We start from the raw sequence: 21296 nt of genomic DNA, 5'->3' as shown, positions 1-21296 counted from the left end.
TGGGCCTGATAAGAACAGCCCCATTGCCAAAGGCCGAGCCTGCAAAATGATCAAGCTACACAACAACAAAAGCCACATTGAGAGCAAGTGAGTAGTAAAGACCCCCAGCACTTTCACTCCTCAGTCCTGCTAGCCAGGTATCTGACATGTCACCGGGTGCTCCCAAGTCCGGGCGATCTCTGCATGTGAAATAGTAACACAGGAATTGAGTTGAAGGGACATATTAACACATAGCCTCATTCATAAGACAGACTGGGCTGTCTGCAGCTGGGAACTACAATTAATCTCTCCTTAAACTCCAGGATGAAAAGACTGGGCACCAGGGGGCGACGTCTCCCTGCATTTGCCCTGTGAACTGTCTACAATAGAATTAAGTAACTGATACATATTTCTCTTCACCTGTGTGTGCACCAGACTGTGGTGTTTAAACAGCTGCATCCTTTCCAATCCCTGGTGCAGACAGATTGGGTGGGGTAGGGATGAGACAGAGCACTGAAGTAACCCAAGTGCATTGTGTTAGGTTGGAGATTTATAAATAACTGCTCTGGTGTAGCTGCTGGACACTGATTTATAAAGATTGTTTTTAACACGTACATTTAATGTCCAACTGTGCAAGAAAAAGTTTCCCAGGCATGTTCTGCAGAGGTGGCTGCACTGCAGTGCTGGGTGAAGTAATCCTTGCCCATTTATAGCTATTGTAAAATGTCTCTCTGTGTAATAATGCTGAGCTCTTCTGTTTTGCTCTACAGAGACTAAGAAGTTTACAGATTTTTTTCTGATATATGATCAGCTGCTACCAGGGGCGGCTCTAGGCCCCAGCACGCCAAGCTCGTGCTTGGGGCGGCATGCCATGGGGGGTGCTCCGCTGGTCCCTGGGAGGGCGGCAGGCTGCTCCGGTAGACCTCCGCCAGGTGTGCCTGCAGAGGGTCCGCTGGTCCCGCAGCTCCGGTGGACCTCCCGCGGGCATGCCTGCGGGAGGTCCACCGGAGCCGTCTGGCACCCTCCTGGCGACCAGCAGAGCGCCCCCGTGGCATGCTGCCGTGCTTGGAGTGGCGAAATGTCTAGAGCCACCCCTGGCTACTACAAAAGAACCAGGCCGAGATCTAACAGTCGGTGCTACCGAACTTGTACCACTAGCTGAGATAGGCCCATCTGGTGACTCTAAATAACACCACCACTGGTATCAGTTAAATGGCCATGAACTGAAAACTCCCCCGAAACTCCCCTGTCCCCCAGAGCTACCCCAGGACAGTCTGATTGCTGAGGAGCAGGCTCTGCTGCTCACTCTCTGTCGGTAAATCGAGTGTAATTGTCGCCCCCTGCTGGGGTGGCTGGAGCACTGTGAGACACCAACCCTTTTCCTGGGACAGCACATGGGAGCCAGGTGGACCCCGACTCAGAGACAGGCGCTGAGCTGCAGCTACTAGGGCTTGGAGATTGTAGCACCTGGTGGGTCCCAAGAACGGCTCTGACACCCGCCTCCAGTGTCACACTCCTCCCAGTGCCCCGGCCCCCGTGTGTCACACGTCACAAACCTCCCGCCCGTCTGCCATGGACCCTCTAGCCCTTCAGCTGTGTCCCGCGGCCGCTCAGCAGACTCATCCCCTGGGTTTTGTTCTCCCAGCCGGCAGCCTGCAGCACTGAATTCAGAACAAACCCCGACCGTCCTGGGGCCTTTCACCCCTAACGGTTACCAAATAAACCTTCTCTCTCTTCCCTAGCTGGGGGAGGGTACAGTCACTGTCCCACCGCTGCTGAGGGGCTGGGGAAACAGGGAATCCACAAGCTGGCTTGATACAGACCTGATACAAACCTGAGCAAATCAGCAACAGGACTCGTCCCTTGAGAGATTGTCCCTGTCAGTCATTGTGTTTGGGGTCTGTTAGCCCCATCCTATTTGGAGTCTACAAAATATCAGCCCAAAACACAAATGGGAGAAGGCTGAAAAGAACACAGGACTCAAAGGGGCTTTAAGAGAAGGTAACTAGCCAGCAGTGACCAATAGGACGAAGAACGCGCTCAGATCAGGAGGTGTTTGCAGTGGGGAGGCAGAGAACGCTAATGAGAACCCCCTTGGTGCACACAAACTCTACAGCAGCAGCCAGTGAGCAGGGAGCAGATTTGCATGAAGGGGCCGTTCTCCAGCTCTGGGGGTTTAAGAGCGAATCGGAGGGTCCCAGCCACAGACCCGTTTGCATCCGGAAGCCGAGCTCATCTGGATTCCCACAATGGCCTGGGCCCCTCTGCTCCTCATGCTGCTCACTTACTGCTCTGGTAAGGGGGAGCGTTTCTGATCTCAGATTTATTTAAAAGGACTTTTCACTGAATTCCTGCATATTCCTGATTCCCAGACTCCTGGCTCAGCAGGAAATGTGCAGGTGTTCACTCCAAGCCATGACAATCATGCAGCATTTTCTATTTCTTTCCAGGTTCCCTCTCCCAGATTACTCTGACTCAGCCGCCCTCAGTGTCAGTGTCCATTGGCAACACAGTTAAACTCTCCTGTGCCCTTAGCAGTGGATACACATTTGGAAGTGTTATGTGGTACCAGCAAAAAAATAGGAACATCCCAAGATACCTTCTGAGGTACAACAAAGACTCTGACAAATACCAGGGCTCTGGGGTCCCCAGTCGCTTTGCTGGTTCCAAAGACGCCTCTAATACAACCTGCTACTTAACCATCACCAGCGTCCAGGCAGAGGATGAAGCTGATTATTACTGTGCTGCACATGCTAGTGGTGCTGCACAGTGATGCAATGAAGTGGGGAACTGAGACAAAAACATCCTCCTCCATCCTCCAGCCCGTGTTGTGCATGAGTTCAGTCTGTGGCAGCGCTTTGTGATCATCCAGACTGATGCATTATGGTTTTACTATTCACTCTCCCAGTCCCCACTAAGAGTAACTACTATGATTTATCAACCTCTGGACACGCTTTGGCTACACTTACACTTCAAAGCGCTGCCGTGGCAGCGCTGCCGCGGCAGCGCTTTGAAGCGCTAAGTGTAGTCAAAGCGCCAGCGCTGGGAGAAAGCTCTCCCAGCGCTGTCCGTACTCCACCTCCCTGTGGGGAATAACAGACAGCGCTGGGAGCCGCGCTCCCAGCGCTGGGGCTTTGACCACACTGGCGCTTTGCAGCGCCGCAATTTGCAGCGCTGGAGAGGGTGTGTTTTCACACCCTGCTGCAGTGCTGCAAATTTGTAAGTGTAGCCAAGCCCTTAGGGAGAAATCTTGGTCCCATTCAACCCCCTGGGAGTTTTGCCGTTCACTTCCATGAGACTAGGATTTGACCCTGTTTATGGTTCTACTGTAGTAATCAGAGTTGATTAGAATTTCAAAGAAGATGTTCCCGAATACATGCCAGGAGAGGAGGCACTTGCTGTTTTTTAAATACCAGCTCATTCTCCAATGAAAACCCAGTGAGACGTGGAGACTGAGCAGCTGAGTGTTTGATCGCAGATCCAGGCATTTCACACGCAAGCTGAGCCAGGGTAGGAAAGAACAGACCCTGGGCGCGATACAAACAGCCCCAGGAAGAGAGGCTGAGCCTGCAAAACGATTGAGTGAAACAAGACGCAGGGCCCACATTGAAGATTACTGAGTAGCACAGAGCTCCCCCCCGTCCCTGGGCATTGCCCTGGGCATGTCTGGTGAGTTACACGCTGTTCCTGAGTCCTTGACTTCACTGAATGGAACATGTTCTCACAGAAGGGGAGTTCACACTTTGGAAATAATCTAAAGTAAGATTCCAAGCAGCCCTGGGAGTGAAGCTTATTCCCGGCCAGGCGACAGCTGGCCCAAAGGTAGTTTGACTAAGACAGAGGAGCTGTGGGAGAGGAGACTAGAGCAGTTTTCAAAATCATCCTTTCTTCGTGCACCAATGAAATAGGAGTTTCCCTTCCACAGGCATCTGGTTCCAGAGGCAGCGCCCCGTAAGAGGCGTTCTAGGATGTTCGTGTAGCGGGTAATGTGCCGGAACGCGGAGAACTCTGCTTTCAGGTGGCGCGTGATGAGACAGCACCGTGTGTATGAAGGAGGGAGGAAGCCTGGATGTCGAAGAGAAGCCAGGCTCGCTGTAGGAATTGGCAGCAACTCCCCCATCTGCCCCCAAGTGGGAGAGACTGAAGCGATGGATATTTTCAGGCCTTGCTGGTGACATGACGGAAGCCCCCTTTCTCCTTACAGGGGCTGGGCCAGCGCTGAGTATGACACTAATCCAGTCGCTAGCTCGCACCCAGGGGCTGAGCTCACAAGCTCACCAAAGAAGCCACGTACTGAGCGGCTTTGAGAACTGAACACGTCTGTCGCCCCAGAGCAAAGTCCCACTAGTGGGCAGGGGCGGCTCTAGCAATTTCGCCGCCCCAAGCAGGGCGGCACGCCACGGGGGGCGCTCTGGCGGTCGCCGGTCCCACGGCTCCGGTGGACTTCCCACAGACGTGCCTGCAGAGGGTCCGCTGGTCCCGCGGTTCCGGTGGAGCATCCGCAGGCACACCTGCGGGAGGTCCACCGGAGCCTCCTGCTGCCCTCCCGGTGACCGGCAGAGTGCCCCCCGTGGCATGCCGCCCCAAGCACGTGCTTGGCGTGCTGGGGCCTGGAGCCGCCCCTGCTAGCGGAGCCGTGTCAGGAGCAGGTGCTGATGGTCGTTTTCTATTAGCTAAATTGTGGAATTGTCGCCCCCTGGTGGGATGGCTGGAGTGCTGCGAGACACAACACTGTCCTGCTGAGACAATACATGGCAGAGAGCCAGGTGGACCAGGACTTAGAGACAGACATTGAGCTTCAGCTTCTAGGCTCTATAGGCTCTAGCACCTGCTGGGTCCTGAGAGCCTCTCCGCAATCCGCCTGCGATGTCACGCTCCTCCCAGACCCCCTGCTACACTTCTCACCAACCGTCCCCCCATTCGCTGTGGTACCTTCCTGCCTTCATCTGAGACCTGCGGCTGCTCAGCAGACTCATCACAGCGGGTGTCGCTGGCCCAGCCAGCAGCACTGAATTCAGACCAAACCCCGACCGTTCCGCAGCTTCCCCCACGAAACTGTGAAACAGATGAAGATTCTCTCTCCTCCCTAGCAGAGGTGGCTCATAATCACTGTCCTGCCACTGGGCCTTGCCTGCGGGAAAGGGAATTTACACACACGGCAATTTATAGAAACAATACCGAGCTGGCTTGATGTCAAACTGATAGAAATCTCAGCAACCAGCCTCCTCCCTTTACATACTGTCCCTGTCCGTTGTCCTACCTATGGTCTGTAAGGCCCATTCTGTTTGGGGTCTGTCCCTGTCCATCATCCTATCTAGGATCCGTAAGGCCCAACCTGTTTGGGGTCTGCAAAATAGTAGCCCCAGGCCCTAGAGGGAGCAGAGTCTGTGCTTCATTTGTAATGAAAAAGGTGCCTGGGCTCAAGCAATTAGAAGCTGGGGCTCCAGCAATTTTTTTACTTTCATAACTGACGCGGGAAGCCCAGTGATGCTGGGCCATGAACTGCCCGGCCCAGAGGCACCGGGAATCAGCCTGGCACAAATGAAGCCCTGAGCGGAGTGAAAAGATTCACAGGGGCCTGCCAGCAAATAAATAGCATTTGAGTGGACAACACCCCAGGGAGACATTTAATTTGCGGTAGTTAAAAGAGCCAGAACGAATTTGTCTCTGTGTAAGAAATGGGGCAAAGTCCCACAAAAGAACAATTACAGGACGGGAAATGCTGCTTGTACCTAGCCCTGCACGAGTAAAAGATTCTTCTAATGCAATGGGAAGGGAAGGGTTAAAAAGGACTTTGCCCGTAAGGGTCTCTGTGGGGAGGATTTGGCAGGATTCTTTGGAGATGGGCAGAGAGCAGATTGCAGAGTTACAGCAGACAAGGAAATAAACCCGTTTTGATCTTCCTGGTTAACTCCCAAATGGGGAAGACCTGCCCTTTTACAGTCCTTATTTCCTCCACCTGGGAATGAGGTACATAGTACTAGCAGCAGCCAGTGAGCAGGGAGCAGATTTGCATGAAGGGGCCGTTCTCCAGATCTGGGGGTTTAAGAGAGAATCGGAGAGTCCCAGCCACAGACCCGTTTACCTCAGGAAGCCGAGCTCGTCTGGATTCCCACCATGGCCTGGGCCCCTCTGCTCCTCGCGCTGCTCACGTACTGCTCGGGTAAGGAAAGGATTCTTCTGCTGTGGTTTAATTTTAAATGTTTCTGTCACTGACCTTGTGATTCTTCCTGTTTACATGGATTCTTTGTTCTGTCACCTCCAAGCAGAAGAGTTAATACAGAGGTTTCTATCTGTTTCCAGGATCCCTCTCCCAGTACACACTGACACAGCCGCCCGCAGTATCTGTGTCCATTGGAAACACAGTTAAACTCTCCTGTGCCCTTAGCAGTGGATACACATTTGGGGATGTCATCTGGTACCAGCAAAAAACTGGGAACATCCCAAGATACCTTCTGAGATACAAAATTGACTCTGACAAGCACCAGGGCTCTGGGGTCCCCAGTCGCTTTGCTGGTTCCAAAGACGCCTCTAATACAATCGGCTACTTAACCATCACCAGCGTCCAGGCAGAGGATGAGGCTGATTATTACTGTGCTACAGGGACTGCACAGTGATGCAGCCAAATGGGGAACTCAGACACAAACCTCCCACTTCCGTCCGTCAGCCTCTGCCCAGCACAAGTTCATCACGTGTCACTATGTCACTGCTGCTGTTCTGTGGGCTCGTTGGGCCAGGCCCCTGTCACAGTGACTCTCAAGCTTTACAACATTCTGACTAGTTAATACCAAATCTTCTTCCCATTGGAACCAGTTGGCGTTTGGCTTTTCATTTTAGTAGAGCCAGGATCTGACCCTTAGTACAATCTTAGTCCTTAGTTAGGTTAAACTATAATTCTAAAAAAAATCAGAGAACATTTTTGTAGTAAGATGGGGCCCTGCGACATAAACCCTTGGTATCAGAGGCCCGGTATGAGGCCTGAGGCCTGAACTGAAGTAATGGTCAAGAAATTTGCTAACATAAAGCAAAGTTAGGATGGGAGCCCGAGGCAGGACCTGCTCACAGAAGCTGGTAAGAGTGTATACACGTGTAAGTACTAATAAGATGAACGTGTGCCAGGACGGCACCCACACAGATAACAAGGAACATGCAGACCCAGTCTAAAGACAGTCTAAAAAGACAATATGAAAGAACAATACAATGGATAGACTATATGATGGATAGACACTATGAAAGGACAATACGATGAGTAGACAGTATGATGGATAGATTTATTTGTTCTAACCAATCTGCACCATGAGGAAGGCAACACCGTAATGCATAAAGGGGCTGTACCTCAGTGCGTTCAATGATGCGAAGCCTGTTTGTACCTGCGTATAAGAATGCATCCCTGAGTGGACATCTGAGCCGGTCCATTGCCAGGAAGCACACATGTACTAGCAGAACTGTAGACATCTGATCCAGGGAGCTAGAGACTGTGTTTTGTTTCACAATAAACCTGACCAGGTGCCTCCGTACCTTATAAGAGTCTGTGATCATTGGGGGATCTCTCGGGGTCAGCTGTGCCAGCAATCTGCAGAGACGAGGGAGCACACACACAGCCGACTGATATCAACACTGAACAGAGCAGAGCACCACGCCGGTGGCATCTGATGACAGTTTTAAAATCTGCTTCCCCAATACATGCGGTGAGCTAAGGCAGTTACTGTTAAACACAAGGTTGTAATTAAATGAAGATCCAGTGAGATTCTTAGAATGAACAGCCTGGAGTCAGATCCCAGGCGTTTCACACATACACCACCATGGGGGAAAAAGAAGAGTCCGTCAGCATAAGGAAAGTGTCATTAGGAAAGCGTGAGCCTGCAAATGATTGTGTTATTAGAGCTCAAAGCCTCACTGGGACCCACCGAGTAGAAAGATCCCATCCTCTGCACACCCCTCCCCTCCAGAACCTGCCCTGTACTCGCCTGATGAGTTACTGGGTGTTCCTGAGTCCATGATGTTTCTAGATGTAAAATATTAACACACAAGGGGAGTGTGAAGGCAGCCACATTTCTAAGACTAAACCTGAGCTGTTACTGCTGGGAACTGGGATGAATCTCTCCTTAAACTCCAGAGACTGGAGAGAATAAAATGTGATTTGAGATGTGTCTGGATTTTCCCTTCTACTCTTCTGCATGTGGTACAGTTATGACTGGCCATCAGGGGGCACTTTCTCCCTGCAGTTGTATCGTGAACTGTTTATAACAGAATAAAGTAACTGTTCAATAGACATTTGTTCTTAACAGTCTGTTGCACAGACCGTGGTGTTTGAGCAGATGCGTCCTTTCAGATCCCTCATTCAGACCGAGTGGTGGGGGAGGAGGTGAGACAGGAGGTCCGAGGCACACGATTGTACTGATTTAGGTTGTAGATTCATGAACCACTTCTCATTGTAATTGCTGGGTATTTATTTGCAAAGTTTTCTTTTAATTACATTTAAATTAACTGATATTACATTTAACACCGAACATCTCTGCAAAATGTTGCCCAGGAATGTCCTTCAGAGGTGGCTGCATCACTGTGATTATTACGTATCTGTATTTCTGTGGCCCCTGGGAGGACAGGTCCTGGCTCAGGTCCCCGTTGTGCTGGGTTCTGTACAAACACAGAACACAGAGATGGTCCCCGCTAAGGCGCGAACAATCTCAGTATGAGACAAGAGACAACAGGGGGCGACAGACTGGCCTGTGGGTGGTGGAAGGCAGCAATGAGTCAATCCTGGCAGTGGGATGGGAAGGGTCTCAGCACACCCATGGCTTCACTGCTGGCAATTTGTTTGTAGGTATCATGGCAAAGGAGAGCTGGAGGGAGGGTGGCAGGAGGGGAGTGAATTAGTTCTGGGGGTGTTCCCAGGGCGTGCGTGTGATGTTGCAGTCTATATGGTTTTATAAAAAATATGCTAATGAGTGAATATAATATAACTGGAATACGCTTCATGCAAAAGGTCTCTTGTAAGGTATCATTACAAAGCTTATAATCCACTGAGAGTGTTCATCCTATTTGTATAAATGTACCACTCTTGTATCTGAAACTAGAAATATGAAATATAGCTCTGAGGGCCTATTGTAATTATGCAAAGTGTGGGCCATTAATGGTGGTTTGGAATCTTGATGACTCCCATTAACCAGGACAATTGTCTGCAGATGTTTGTGTTTTACCTGTAAGTCTTCCTGTATAGGTGTGTGCTGGTAAGTGGGCAATGAAGTCTTGCAGTGATATGTGATCATGTCACCTGAACTGGAATCCATCTTTAACCTGGTGTCTTGCCATTGAGAAGGAGGGGGTGAGAACTGAGAGAGGGAAAAAGGATTCCCACCTTATGCAAAAGATATATAAAGAGGTGGAACAGAACAAAGCATGAGGAGCCATGATGAAGAATCCCCTAGCTACCACCTGAGCTGGAACAAGAGATGTACCAGGGGAAAGAATTGTGCCCAGGCCTGGAAGGTTTCCAGTCTGAAGAAAAAACTTACTGAAGCATCTCTGAGGGTGAGATTATCTGTATTCAGTTTGATTAGACATAGATTTGCACATTTTATTTTATTTTATTTTGCTTGGTGACTTACTTTGTTCTGTCTGTTACTAGCTGGAACCACTTAAATCCTTCTTTCTGTATTTAATAAAATCACTTTTTACTTATTAATGAACGCAGAGTATGTATTAATACCTGGGGGAGCAAACAACTGTGCATCTCTCTCTATCAGTGTTATAGAGGGTGAACAATTTATGAGTTGTTCGCCCTCAACAACTTTATACAGGGTAAAACGGATTTATTTGGGTTTGGCCCCCGCTAGGAATTGGGCATCTGAGTGTTAAAGACAGGAACACTTCTGTGAGCTGCTTTCAGTGAAGCCTGAAGCTTTGGGGCAAGTAATTCAGACCCAGGGTCTTTGTTGGAGCAGGCGGGCGTGTCTGGCTCAGCAAGACAGGGTGCTGGGGTCCTGAGCTGGCAGGAAAAGCAGGAGCAGAGGTAGTCCTGGCACATCGGGTGGCAGATCTCAAGGGGGTTTCTGTGATCCAACCCATCACAGCGCATCCACGAGAGGGGCAGCATGGGGGAAACTGGCCCGGTTGCACTGCAGTGGTGGCAGCAGTGACCCCTCTCCAGGTGCATGTGATAGAAAATATCTGTGTGCCCAGCGATGCAAAACTCGTCCATTGTTCTCTACACGTCAGATGTGCTGCACTAACGTTACGCTAACGACTCCTCCCAGCAGCCCTGTAATAGGCGTTCACAGAGTAAAGGCCAAATTCAGAGCTGAGCACCCCTAGCTGTACCCACATGTGACTGACATCCCCTTCTCCCCGTGTAAAGGGATTTAGACACACAAAGATGTAGCTTGGCACCTTTATAAATCTGCCTCGTTCTCCTTTGGCTCATGATTATCGAGGCTCCTGCTTTAGCTCTCAAGTTCTCCTGTTCGATCCCTGGGGATAATCTAGCTGACAGTCGTTACAGAGTGTTTGGCACCATGTAACAGTTATGTTTGGATCCAGGCAGATAGGCTGTAGGCAGCAGCTGCAACTAAGGAATTATTTGGTCAGAGAGACAAAGTAGTGACCAGATGTATTCTGCTACATGTGCACAGGATGTTCAGAGGGGAAGTGTGAAAAATCGGGACGGGGGTGGGGGTAATAGGAGCCTATATAAGAAAAAGCCCCCAAAATCAGGACTGTCCCTACAAAATTGGGACATCTGGTCACCCTACATGTGCAGCTTGTAAAAATGTGATTTCCCATAACAAAAACTAAACATTTTCCTAGATCCAGCTCCCTACACAGGCAGTTAGACAGAACTCATCAGCCAATGAACAGGGAGTGGATTTGCATAAAGGATCCGTTCTCGGGCTCTGGGGATTTAAGAGAGAATCAGAGGGTCCCACCCAAAGACCCGTTTGGCTCAGGAAGCCGAGCTCGTCTGGATTCCCACCATGGCCTGGGCCCCTCTGCTCCTCATGCTGCTCACTTACTGCTCTGGTGAGGGAATTGTTTGCTTCAGTGACAAAAATATGAAGGAAATGGCAGGTGAGGAGGTTTGCCTGTGAGGATCCGGAGTCCTTGTGCTGAGTTTGTTTGTAATGTTGATTTCAGGGATCAGTTCGCAGCCTGTGGTGACTCAGGAGCCCTCGATGTCGGTGACCCCAGGAGGGACTGTCACTCTGTCCTGCAGCCTGAGCACTGGAGCCATCACCACCAGCAAATATCCTAGCTGGTTCCAGCAGAAACCAGGCTCTGCTCCTCGGCTGCTTATATACAACACCAGTACCAGACCCTCCGGGATCCCTGTCCGGTTCTCTGGGTCCATATCCGGTAACAACGCTGTCCTGACGATCACTGGTGTCCAGGCAGAGGATGAGGCTGACTTTTACTGTGTTGTGTTTATGGGTACCGGTAGTAGTATGTATCACAGTGATCCAGCCAGATGGGGAACTGAGACAAAAACCTCCCGTCTTCCCCACCATCGTCTCCTCCAGCCTGGGCTCTCCACTGGCTGCACAATTTGCTTCCTGCCTGCAATACATTAAGACACGAATTGCTCCGTCTTATGAATTTCAGCCACCCCTTGCCGTCAGCAGAGGGCGCTGCTGCACCACTCCTCAATCACTCCCTGTGGGGGAGATTTCAGATGCTCTTATGCTCTACTTGCTCTGTCTAGCAGGAGCAGCTTTTCCTGCCCTACAGATCCCTGTGTTACAGATTCACCACTATCTGCTTCAGGCTGGGAGCAGACGCCCCATGGTCCTTCAGTAAAGAGACACGTCTCCCCTAACCCAGTTCTCTTGTGTTACCCCACCAGATGGTAAACACCTTGAATGGCCTGGAAGATAAAAGAAAGACGTATCAGATCACTTAGTGCGTCCCCATCCCCAAGCCCAAGTGTCCAGTTATAGGACGTAACAGATAATAGATTACAGCAAAATCTCATTTGTTCTTAGCCAAAAGTTAGACCAAGGGGATGTAGGGACTGTTCAGGGTCTCTGGCCACCAGTCCTGGCCCAGCCCTCAGAGACACACACACGGGGGCAGCAGGGCATAAGGAAGCTGAGGACACAGTTCAAGACCATCTCGGGTCACAGACCCCCACTCCTAACCCTGGTGGCACAAACACGGCCCGGGAGACCTGGGAATTACCCGCTAACTTTCCCGCTGTGTCACAGGCCCCTGGTGCTCACACAGATCCATTGTCTCATAGCTCAGGGAGTCGGGTCTGGGCTTAGCTACAAACCTTTCAGCCCCACGTCACCGAGCAGGAAGAAGCAAAGCAGGGCCCAATCCCCGTTTGAAAGTGCCCCTGGCTGGTCCTCCCATCCCATCTCCACCTCCTTCCCCAGGTGTCAGTCACCAGAGCTGTATCCTGTGCCCGAGAGTCTGAACCAGTCCATCCAGGGCATCCCCACAGGACACACGGGAGAGGGATGTGACGGCTTTACCAAGGGTTACTGGGACCAGAAACGCTCCTGCTAATTCAGTGCCAGTGTGTGTGTGTGCGTGTGTGTGTGTGTGGGTGGTTATGAAATCCCATCATAATCCATGTGCTCCATGCAGGTAAATGAGTGACGACGGCACATTTCCCAGTCAGAGCTCTCCGCACTGGGATCACATTGGCTTCCCCTGAGCAAATGATAAAGCAGAGGGGCCTTTCTTAGTTCTGTCCTATGGGATCTTATAGAGCAATTCTGCCCAGCACCTCTGCAGGGCTCAGTTTCAACATGATATAACCAGCCTCAGGCAGATTTGCATGAAGGGGCCGTTCTTCAGCTCTGGGGGTTTAAGAGACAATCAGAGGGTCCCAGCCACAGACCCGTTTGCCTCAGGAAGCCGAGCTCGTCTGGATTCCCACCATGGCCTGGGCCCCTCTGCTCCTCGCGCTGCTCACTTACTGCTCAGGTGAGGGAATTGTTTGCTTTACTGACAAAAATATAAAGGGCACTTGCAGGTGAGGAGGTTTGTCTGTGAGGATCCGGAGTCCTTGTGCTGAGTTTGTTTGTAATGTTGATTTCAGGGGTCAGTTTGCAGCCCGTGGTGACTCAGGAGCCCTCAAAGTCGGTGACCCCAGGAGGGACTGTCACTCTGTCCTGCAGCCTGAGCACTGGAGCCATCACCACCAGCAACTATCCAGGCTGGTACCAGCAGAAACCAGGCTCTGCTCCTCGGCAGCTTATATACCAAACTAACAACAGACCCTCCGGGATCCCTGCCCGGTTCTCTGGGTCCATATCTGGTAACAACGCTGCCCTGACCATCACCGGTGTCCAGGCAGAGGATGAGGCTGACTATTACTGTATTGTGTGGACTGGTAGTGCGAATCACAGTGATCCAGCCAGATGGGGAAGTGAGACAAAAACCTCCCCTGTCTCCCCCGGTCATCTCCTCCACCCTGGGCTCTGCACTGGCTGCATAGTTTGGTTCCTCCCTGCAATTAGGGTGACCAGATGTCCCGATTTTATAGGGACAGTCCCAATTTTGGGGTCTTTTTCTTATATAGGCTCCTATTACCCCCCCACCCCGTGTCCTGATTTTTCACACTTGCCGTCTGCTCACCCTACCTGCAATAGATGAGACACCGATTGCGCCTCCTTAGGAATTTCAGCCACCAGCTCTTGCTGTCAGCAGGGGGCGCTGCTCCAGCCACTCCCCATTCACTCCCTCTGGGGGAGATGGCAGCCGCTCTCATGCTCACTGCTTGGTGTCTACAATGGAGCAGCTTTTGCTGCCTTAGGGATCCCTGTGTTACAGACCCACCACTACCCGGGTCAAAGTGGGATCAGACGGCCACGTGCTCCTTGGGTAAAGGATGCTCCACAAAGCTCCTTCAGCCTTGTCTCAGCCAGTTCCATCTGCCCCCCACTCCCACGCCCTGTGGGACTCCACAGGGCTCTGGTCTCGTCTCTGGTTCTTCCCTCTCCACCCCACTCCCTGGGACAGGTTGGACCCCTTGGGAAGCCACCTGATGTGCTGAGATACCCCTGAGTCTCCCTGTTCTGCCAGCCTGGGCCCCCTTTAACCTGTCTTGCTGAGCCAGGCCCTGAAAACCTCCTCTGACACACAAACAGGCAGGGCCACCCCCAGCTGCAGATCAGCTCTGGGAAGACTCAGCTTCAAGGACTTGCTCCAGCACTCAGATGTCCCCACCTCCCTGCGAGTGCAGACCCAGAGTATGAAATTTACCCCCTCCCTCAATGTGGAGAGAGGGCTGCACACTTCTTACCCCACCAGTTAGAAATGACAGAAACTGGGTTTAATAATAAACAAAACTAAGTTTATTGGCTATCAAAGGCAGATCTGAAGTGGTAAAACGGGTAAGAAACAGAAGAAAGCAGATTACTAAGCAAATGAAATCACACACACAAACTAAGCTGGCGTCACTAAAGAAATTGGTTACAAACAGTGTTTCTCACCCTAGATATTGTTGCAGGCAGGTTGCAAAGTGTCTGTGGTTCAGAGTTCCAGTTCTGTTCCTTTTCAGAGTGGACCCCGGTCTCAGTCCTGACTCCCCCTTGCCTTCCCTTTTGCAGTCTTTCTTCTTGGGCAGACAGCCATGGAAAGGAGGGGTCCTGTTTGCCGTCCTCCCCGTCCTTACATAGGATTTACCTAAGGCAGGAGTCCTTTGTTTCCCAAATGTGACACACACACCCCCCGCCCCCTCCATTCCCTTACAGTGGAAAGTTACAAGAAGTCCCAGGTATGTTTTAGTATCAGGTGACAAGACCACCTGACTCTGTAGGATCACAGCGTCCCTGAGTCAGGGGCAGCATGGAGCATCCGCAGGAAGGCCGAGCTTATCACAGTCCATTGTCCTCGCTGATGGGCCAACCGCCCTGTCTGGCTTTTCCATTGTTGTCCCTGAAGTGTTAGCAGGGGAGGTCACCCAAAGTAGCATACTTGGAATACAGATACATTGTCACTATTCCTAACTTCAGACACAGAAATGCTCCAGGCACACACACTGGATAATCGCATTCAGTAAATCAGAACCTTTCCAATGAGATCTCACAGGAGCCATCTTGGATATAGTACATCTCGGTTCTGTCATGTTCATATCATAAGTGTATTTTCATAATGAATATGGAATGACACGTCACACTTCCCCCCTCGGTGGGACTCCACAGGGCTCTGGCCTCATTCCTGCCTCTTCCCCCACCCCCATTCCCTGGGTTTGCGACCCGCCCCCATTGCCTCATGCGTCATTTCTGTGCTCGGGACTCACAAACCTTCCTCCCCACGCATGACTCATCCCCCTGCAGCCAGCACCATGCACGTGGCTGTCTCTGTCTATTGGCTCGGGCGGCTCATTGCCAGCTCCAGCTATGCACAGCCAAGCGCAAACTTCTCACTATAACTCCTCAGCCCTCTCCATTTCCTGCCTTCTCCAATGCCAGTGACCATGGTGGGGATCACTTCAAACTCCTGCCTCCCGCTCTCACCACCTTCTGCTCCTCTGCTCATTCAGCCTCATCAAATCTCACCACCTCTTCCTCTGCAGCACATAGACAATCAGGTGCTTCCTTCCTGGCCTGCAGCAACCCACAGGGAAGCTGAAGGTAGGAGCTCAGGCTGCAGGAGGAAGAGTTTGGAGGAGGCACCGGGAGGCCAGTCTGTGTGCACATGATTGGAATGTCAGCAGCAGCTGCAGCGTCTCTGTAACTAGTTCTCTGAGAGAAGAGCCAGTTTCATTTTGGAAACATGGAATCTTCTCCTGTTCTTACCAACACACGGTACAAGACGTGGCTCGGTGGCTAAAACATGGGAGCCAGCCCTGATCCACTGACGCCCTGATTCCTGTGACATCCTCTGCTTTGGCTGCCCTGACTCCGACGTCCCTCACCTGGAGTTGATGCAAAGTGCAGATACTAAACTCGTCTCCCCTTCCTGAGACTCCAACCCCATCACTCCTCTCTTCTAATGCCGTCACCACCCCCCTCTATCCCAGGGGATCCCACCAGAGCTTTGTGTCCGGGCTGACCTGCTCCTGCCCAGTTCTGCTGAAGCCGACACGTCCAAACCTGTCTCCCATCCCCCCTTTGGTTTGCCAGTGACACTAGCCCCGACTCCGACACCTGTCTCCGAGCCGACTCTGCTGCCTGCAATCTAGGCATGCAATGATTTCCCAGGCTCCTTCCCCACCCACTCTTGTGTGTCCCACAACGCGACGTGACTCTCTCTGGCTGTGCCCAGCCGGGAGGGGTTTCCCTGAATGCTTTGCCATGTTCACACCACTTCCACCCCGTGCCCAGAAAGGATGGACAAATTCTCCCACAATGCACTGGGAAAGAATGAACAGAGCAGCGCTAAGGCCCCTGGGACGTGCCCCAGAAGTCTCAGCACCACACGCAGTGACTGCAGCGCCAGGGCGGATGCAGCAGCTCGGCCTAGGCTCGCAGAGAGTCCAGAATTACTTTGCAGTGTCTGTTCTCAGCCAGGCGCTCCCGGAGTACAGCTCCCCGGAGCTCACTGTGCAGTGCAGACCAACCTTACGGGAGGCTCTTCAAAGGGGAGAGAGTCTCTGTGTCCAGGACCCATTCAGCAGCAAGCCCATTGCCGCCGATAAACAAACAGTAAATATTTCTGATTGCTCAGCCAGAGCGCCTCATCTCTGGGCCTCTGTGCATTCCACGCTGCAGGTAAAAAGAACCCAGTCCCTCCCTGCTTGTGGACAGAGAGTGATTTATACAGAGAGATTCTCCCTGTGCCTCTGCCCCTCGCATAGCGGGAGGGAGGTGCCAGTAGCAGCCAGTGAGCAGGGAGCAGATTTGCATGAAGGGGCGGTTCTCCAGCACTGGGGGTTTAAAAGAGAATCAGAGGGTCCCAGGCACAGACCCATTTGCCTCAGGAACCCGAGCTCATCTGGATTCCCACCATGGCCTGGGCACCTCTGCTCCTCGCGCTGCTCGCTTACTGCTCCGGTGAGACACTGTTACATTCCAAAGTTTCTAAACAAATAGCAGTAGATGTTTTCTTCCAAATCATGCACAGTCCTAAGGAACAGCTCTTCAGTTTGTCAGCATGGTGGGACTTCAGTAGCAGCTAACAGGTCTTGTGTGCACAGGTAATTTATAGTCATTTATTCTCATTACAGGGTCCAACTCACAGCCCACTCTGACTCAACCACCCTCAGCGTCAGTATCTCCGGGAAACACCGTGAAACTCTCCTGCACCGTCAGCAGTAGCATGAACACCATAACCTGGTTCCAACAGAAACCTGGGCAAGCCCCTCGCTTTGTGCTGTACGGTACCACCAACAGAGGTGATGGGATCCCAGATCGGTTCACTGGTTCCACCTCTGGCAATGAAGGTTATTTAACCATCACCAATGCCCAAGCAGAAGATGATGCTGATTATTACTGTAGCATGTGGTACGGCAGTGGTAGCGTAACTCACAGTGATAGAGTCAGATGGGGAACTGAGACAAAAAACTCTCTTCCCTCAGCCTGCAACTGGCACCGATGCTCTGCAGAGTCTGGTTTACAACAGAGGCAGAGGAGAACGTCTTCCCTGCATGTATGTCCAAGTGGGCTCTGGTTCCCATCCCAGTAAATGAGGGGAGGCGGGAATGTAGCTATGTTAGTGGCACCGGGGAAGAGGCATGTTCCATCTTCACTGAAGACCACAGTAGCATAGAAGACCACCTGGGCAACAGGATGTGAAGGTCTTTGGAGCTGGCAGATGGGATGTTCTGAGCACTGAGCTGGCCAGCAGAGCACTCAGGGCATGTTCCTCCTCAGAAGCTAGAAATCCAGCTGCCAAGTGACCTTTCTTCTCACACTCAGCCCTGGGAGGTGTTATCTGAGTGTGCCCATGACCAGAGCTAGTCTTCAATTCATGCAGGGCGTGTTCTGAGCCAGGGCACTCCTGGCGTCCCTCACAGGAAGCATCAGCCATGTCCAAATGCAGCATCCCCCCTGTCAGTTAGCAAACCAGCCCCACGGTGCATTGCAAAGTGCATGTCCATTGTGATGGGCTTCACCCCCATCACCTGCAAGGCGAGCGAAGGCACCCAGCGAGTCACGCTCTGCACCTGGGCAGGTGAGGAGCCGGTTGGCTCCCGGGCTGAGGGGGTGGAGCTAAGCCATAAGAAGCAGACTGAGGGGCTCAGTTGCAAGGGAGACAGCAGAGGAGGCAGGTCTCTGGCAGGGAGAAGCCCAGCGCCAGGGTTTAACTGGAGGATAAAGGGGGGAAGCAGCTCCAGGGGCAGGGTTTTTGAAGCAGTCCCAGGGGGCAGGGGAATTAGGCAGATTCATTCTCCGTGTTCATGATACCCTGGGAGGGGCTTGAACTTTGTAACTTGGCAGGAGGCCTGAGGTACAGCAGGTCCGGGCCAGAGTCAAACCGGCAGCAGGCAGCCCGGGAGCCGAAGATACCAGCGATGTTGCACCTGGACGCAGGGGACACGCCGAGGATGAGAGTGCCCTACCACATATTGGTGCCAGAAATGGGGTAGTGGGGACCCTCCTCTGAGGAAGGGGCAGACTGCCTGAGGGGTGGGGGGGAACAGACAGCCTCAGTCTCTGTTTCTCCTCTGGGGAACATGGAGGGTGTAGTCCCCACACGGGCAGCCCAACAGGGTAGCACCAACAGTGAGACGTGCCACAGGCTCAGCAGGAACATTTCCTGTCCCACCCAGGGAAGTGGACCTCAGGGACCCAGGTAGTTGTGGGAGAAGAAAACTCTGCCAGACCAGTGCCCGTCCGGGAAAACTTAGGCCCAGGTGACAACTCAGAGGTGTTTTGAGAGTAACGACAGCAGCAGGATGGGGCAGAATCCTCCGGGCAGCTCAAGTGGCCCCGCTCCTCTCAGGGGACGTTCACGGGAGCTACCGAGCTCTGTCCAATGAGCAGGGCGCAGTCCTACGGAGCAGTAGAAGAAGCCATTGTGGACAGGCTGGGGCTGAGCCCGGAAGTAGCTGCCACCAGTTCAGGCCAGAGCCTTTCCCTCGGGTGCGCCCTGGAGGGGCAGCACAATGTTTACAAGCTCTGGTAACATGATGGCTGGAGCCTGACACAAACTCCTTAGACAAGGCGGTGGATCTTGTACTCTTAGAGCCATTCCCACGGGTCTTGCCTACTGCAGCCCAAAGTTGGACCTCGGGTTTTTTACTAACTTCTGCTGATGAGGCTGTGGCGAGGGCAGAGGCCGACATGGAAGCTAATAATGCTGAACCACCCGACCAAAGGGTTAGTTCAAGAGGACTGTTCTGAAGGAAACAAGGTGACAGAGACTCCGACTGTGGCATGGCGAGGGGGCCATATGGGGAGAGCAATATTCAGTCAATCCAGTACCTAACAGACCATAGGAGATAGAAGCATCTCAGTCATCACAGGAGAAGCCCAGGAATCAGTCAGGACCATCCCCAACGTCCAGCCAGAGGATGAAGCCACTTACTCCTGTGGTGTGCCTGAGGGTAGTAATGTGTCACAATGACACATTCAGATGGGGAACTAAGACCAAAACCTCCCTTTCCCCAGACGCGTGGTCTGCAGATCATGAGGAGCTGAAAGCTGTAGTGAGGAAATTGTGCATTGTGCAAAGCCCCAGCTAGTGATCAGGAAATGATCAGGAACTTGCCAAAATCCATGTTAGGTGTAACATACAGGCTGAGTTAGCACATAACACCAGCACACAGGCTTCCGAGGGGGTCTGTGAACTGGGGAAGGAAGGAGCTTCACAAAGAGCGTCTGGATGTAACTATCACTCGAACAGTCCCCAAAATGACCCTGTTATACAAGCGGGTGAGAGAGTTTCCCTTCAATATCATGCAGGAACTTAGAAACGGGGGCTGTGAATTGGCTAGGAGGCTCTATGTCCATGAAGACGTGTCTCCCTCGGGCAGTTTGTTGTAAGAGAACGGCATGGACTGGCCCCTTTCCACCCCGCACGGAAAGCTGTAGGGAAAACACACCAGCTGTTCACTGGATCACTGGCTGTCCTCTGTGCTGCCCAAGTCCCCGCGCTGCTCACAGGACAGTATGGGCTGCCACAGACCAGGACACGTATCTCCCGTCTACCCAAACCACAGGGAACTGCGCCGGTCGAACCCTGTGGTGTTAGACCCCGGGGCGATTGGGTTCAAGCGCATGGCATAGAGACAATGCTGCTAGGTTTGTTGTGGGTGTTATATGGGGCCGTCTTGTTCCCACCCAGAGAGGATTTCTAGACTCACCAAACTGAATGTCATGATGGAAAATGACCCTGATTCCCAGAAGCAACAGTCATAAAATTAAACCTCCCCCTTTGCACACGTCCATGTGCAGCTCACCGCAGATCCTCTAAGCACACGTGACTTGTATTGAGAGGCCTATTCCCCTGAGTAACGGCTGGTAGCTGGGGGTCATTGCAGTAATTTTATTTCATCCACAAGCCCCTGGGGGTTCATCTGGGCTCCTGGAGATGAAGCAGCTAATGCCATGGATGGCTCCGAGCCCGTCAGCTCTTTGGGGCAGGGTCTGACGGTTGCTCTGTTTGTAATAAGAACTAACTAATGATGAATAACGATGCTGGCACTTTGCGGGCTGGAAGGAGGCTCGGCTGCACACGGGCATCTGATCACCCGCCCCCGGGGCACTTTCCTCCCAGGACCTGTCCGTTGCCCTTTATGAAATCGTGCCCGGTGATGCTGGCCATGGGGCCTTTGGCAGAGTCCTCTGGACACATGGCCCAAGTCCAGCCCCTGTGCTGGCCTCTGAACTCCACGTGGTCAGCAGGGATTCATGGAGCCCTGTTGTTAGCAAATCCCTTCTCCTCTCCTTGGCCGCACTTGTGTGTCAGCTCCAGCTGGTTGCGTTTTTTGGGCTTGGAGCCTGTTCAAAGGCAGATTAAATAATCCTCCCTGAAAATGCAAACCATGGGCCTGATCCTGCACAACTGCAGCCAGTGGGAGATTTGCCATTGAATTCACCGGGAGCAAACTTGGGCTCGTTCCTTTTGTTTTATGCTCCTGCCTGGCCATAAACACTCTCCTCTGGACTCCCAGCGGTGATCACGATGTGGGGTGTGACCGATCACTGCTAGAAGAGAAGCAAAGTGCGCTCTGTGCACAATTTCACTGTGAGGGAGGAGGCCTTTTATTGGGGACAAGTTGGGGACTGGGGTGGAATTTGCCATTGGAGCTGCCAAGCGATGTCACAGGGGAACAGTAATTCTCTCTCCTTCTTATGAAGGCCCCTCTACGTCTCTCATCCCTGTCAGATCTGAGCACCCCCTGGCTCCCAGTGCCACCTGAGCTCCCCTTTAACAGCCTCTTGTTCCTCTCAGAGGCAGGAGGAGTGAGGTGCTGGCGG

At 52.3% G+C, this 21296-nt stretch overlaps 2 protein-coding genes and 1 gene segment (V, D, J or C); all 3 read left to right on the top strand.

Annotated features, from left to right (window-relative positions):
- LOC123351200 (immunoglobulin lambda-1 light chain-like) overlaps window positions 1-21296 on the top strand; it is a 624702-nt gene that overhangs the window by 157609 nt on the left and 445797 nt on the right. The gene's annotated exons all lie outside the window — the stretch shown is intronic.
- LOC123351197 (immunoglobulin lambda-1 light chain-like) overlaps window positions 1-21296 on the top strand; it is a 668923-nt gene that overhangs the window by 208677 nt on the left and 438950 nt on the right. The window lies entirely within an intron of this gene.
- Window positions 1-21296, top strand: part of LOC123351198 — a 576764-nt gene that overhangs the window by 142427 nt on the left and 413041 nt on the right.

The sequence above is a fragment of the Mauremys mutica genome, chromosome 16 (assembly GCF_020497125.1).
Source record: "Mauremys mutica isolate MM-2020 ecotype Southern chromosome 16, ASM2049712v1, whole genome shotgun sequence".
NCBI classification, from domain to species: Eukaryota; Metazoa; Chordata; order Testudines; family Geoemydidae; genus Mauremys; species Mauremys mutica.
The sequence above is the reverse complement of the archived record's forward strand: the minus strand, read 5'-3'. Positions and strand labels throughout refer to the sequence as shown.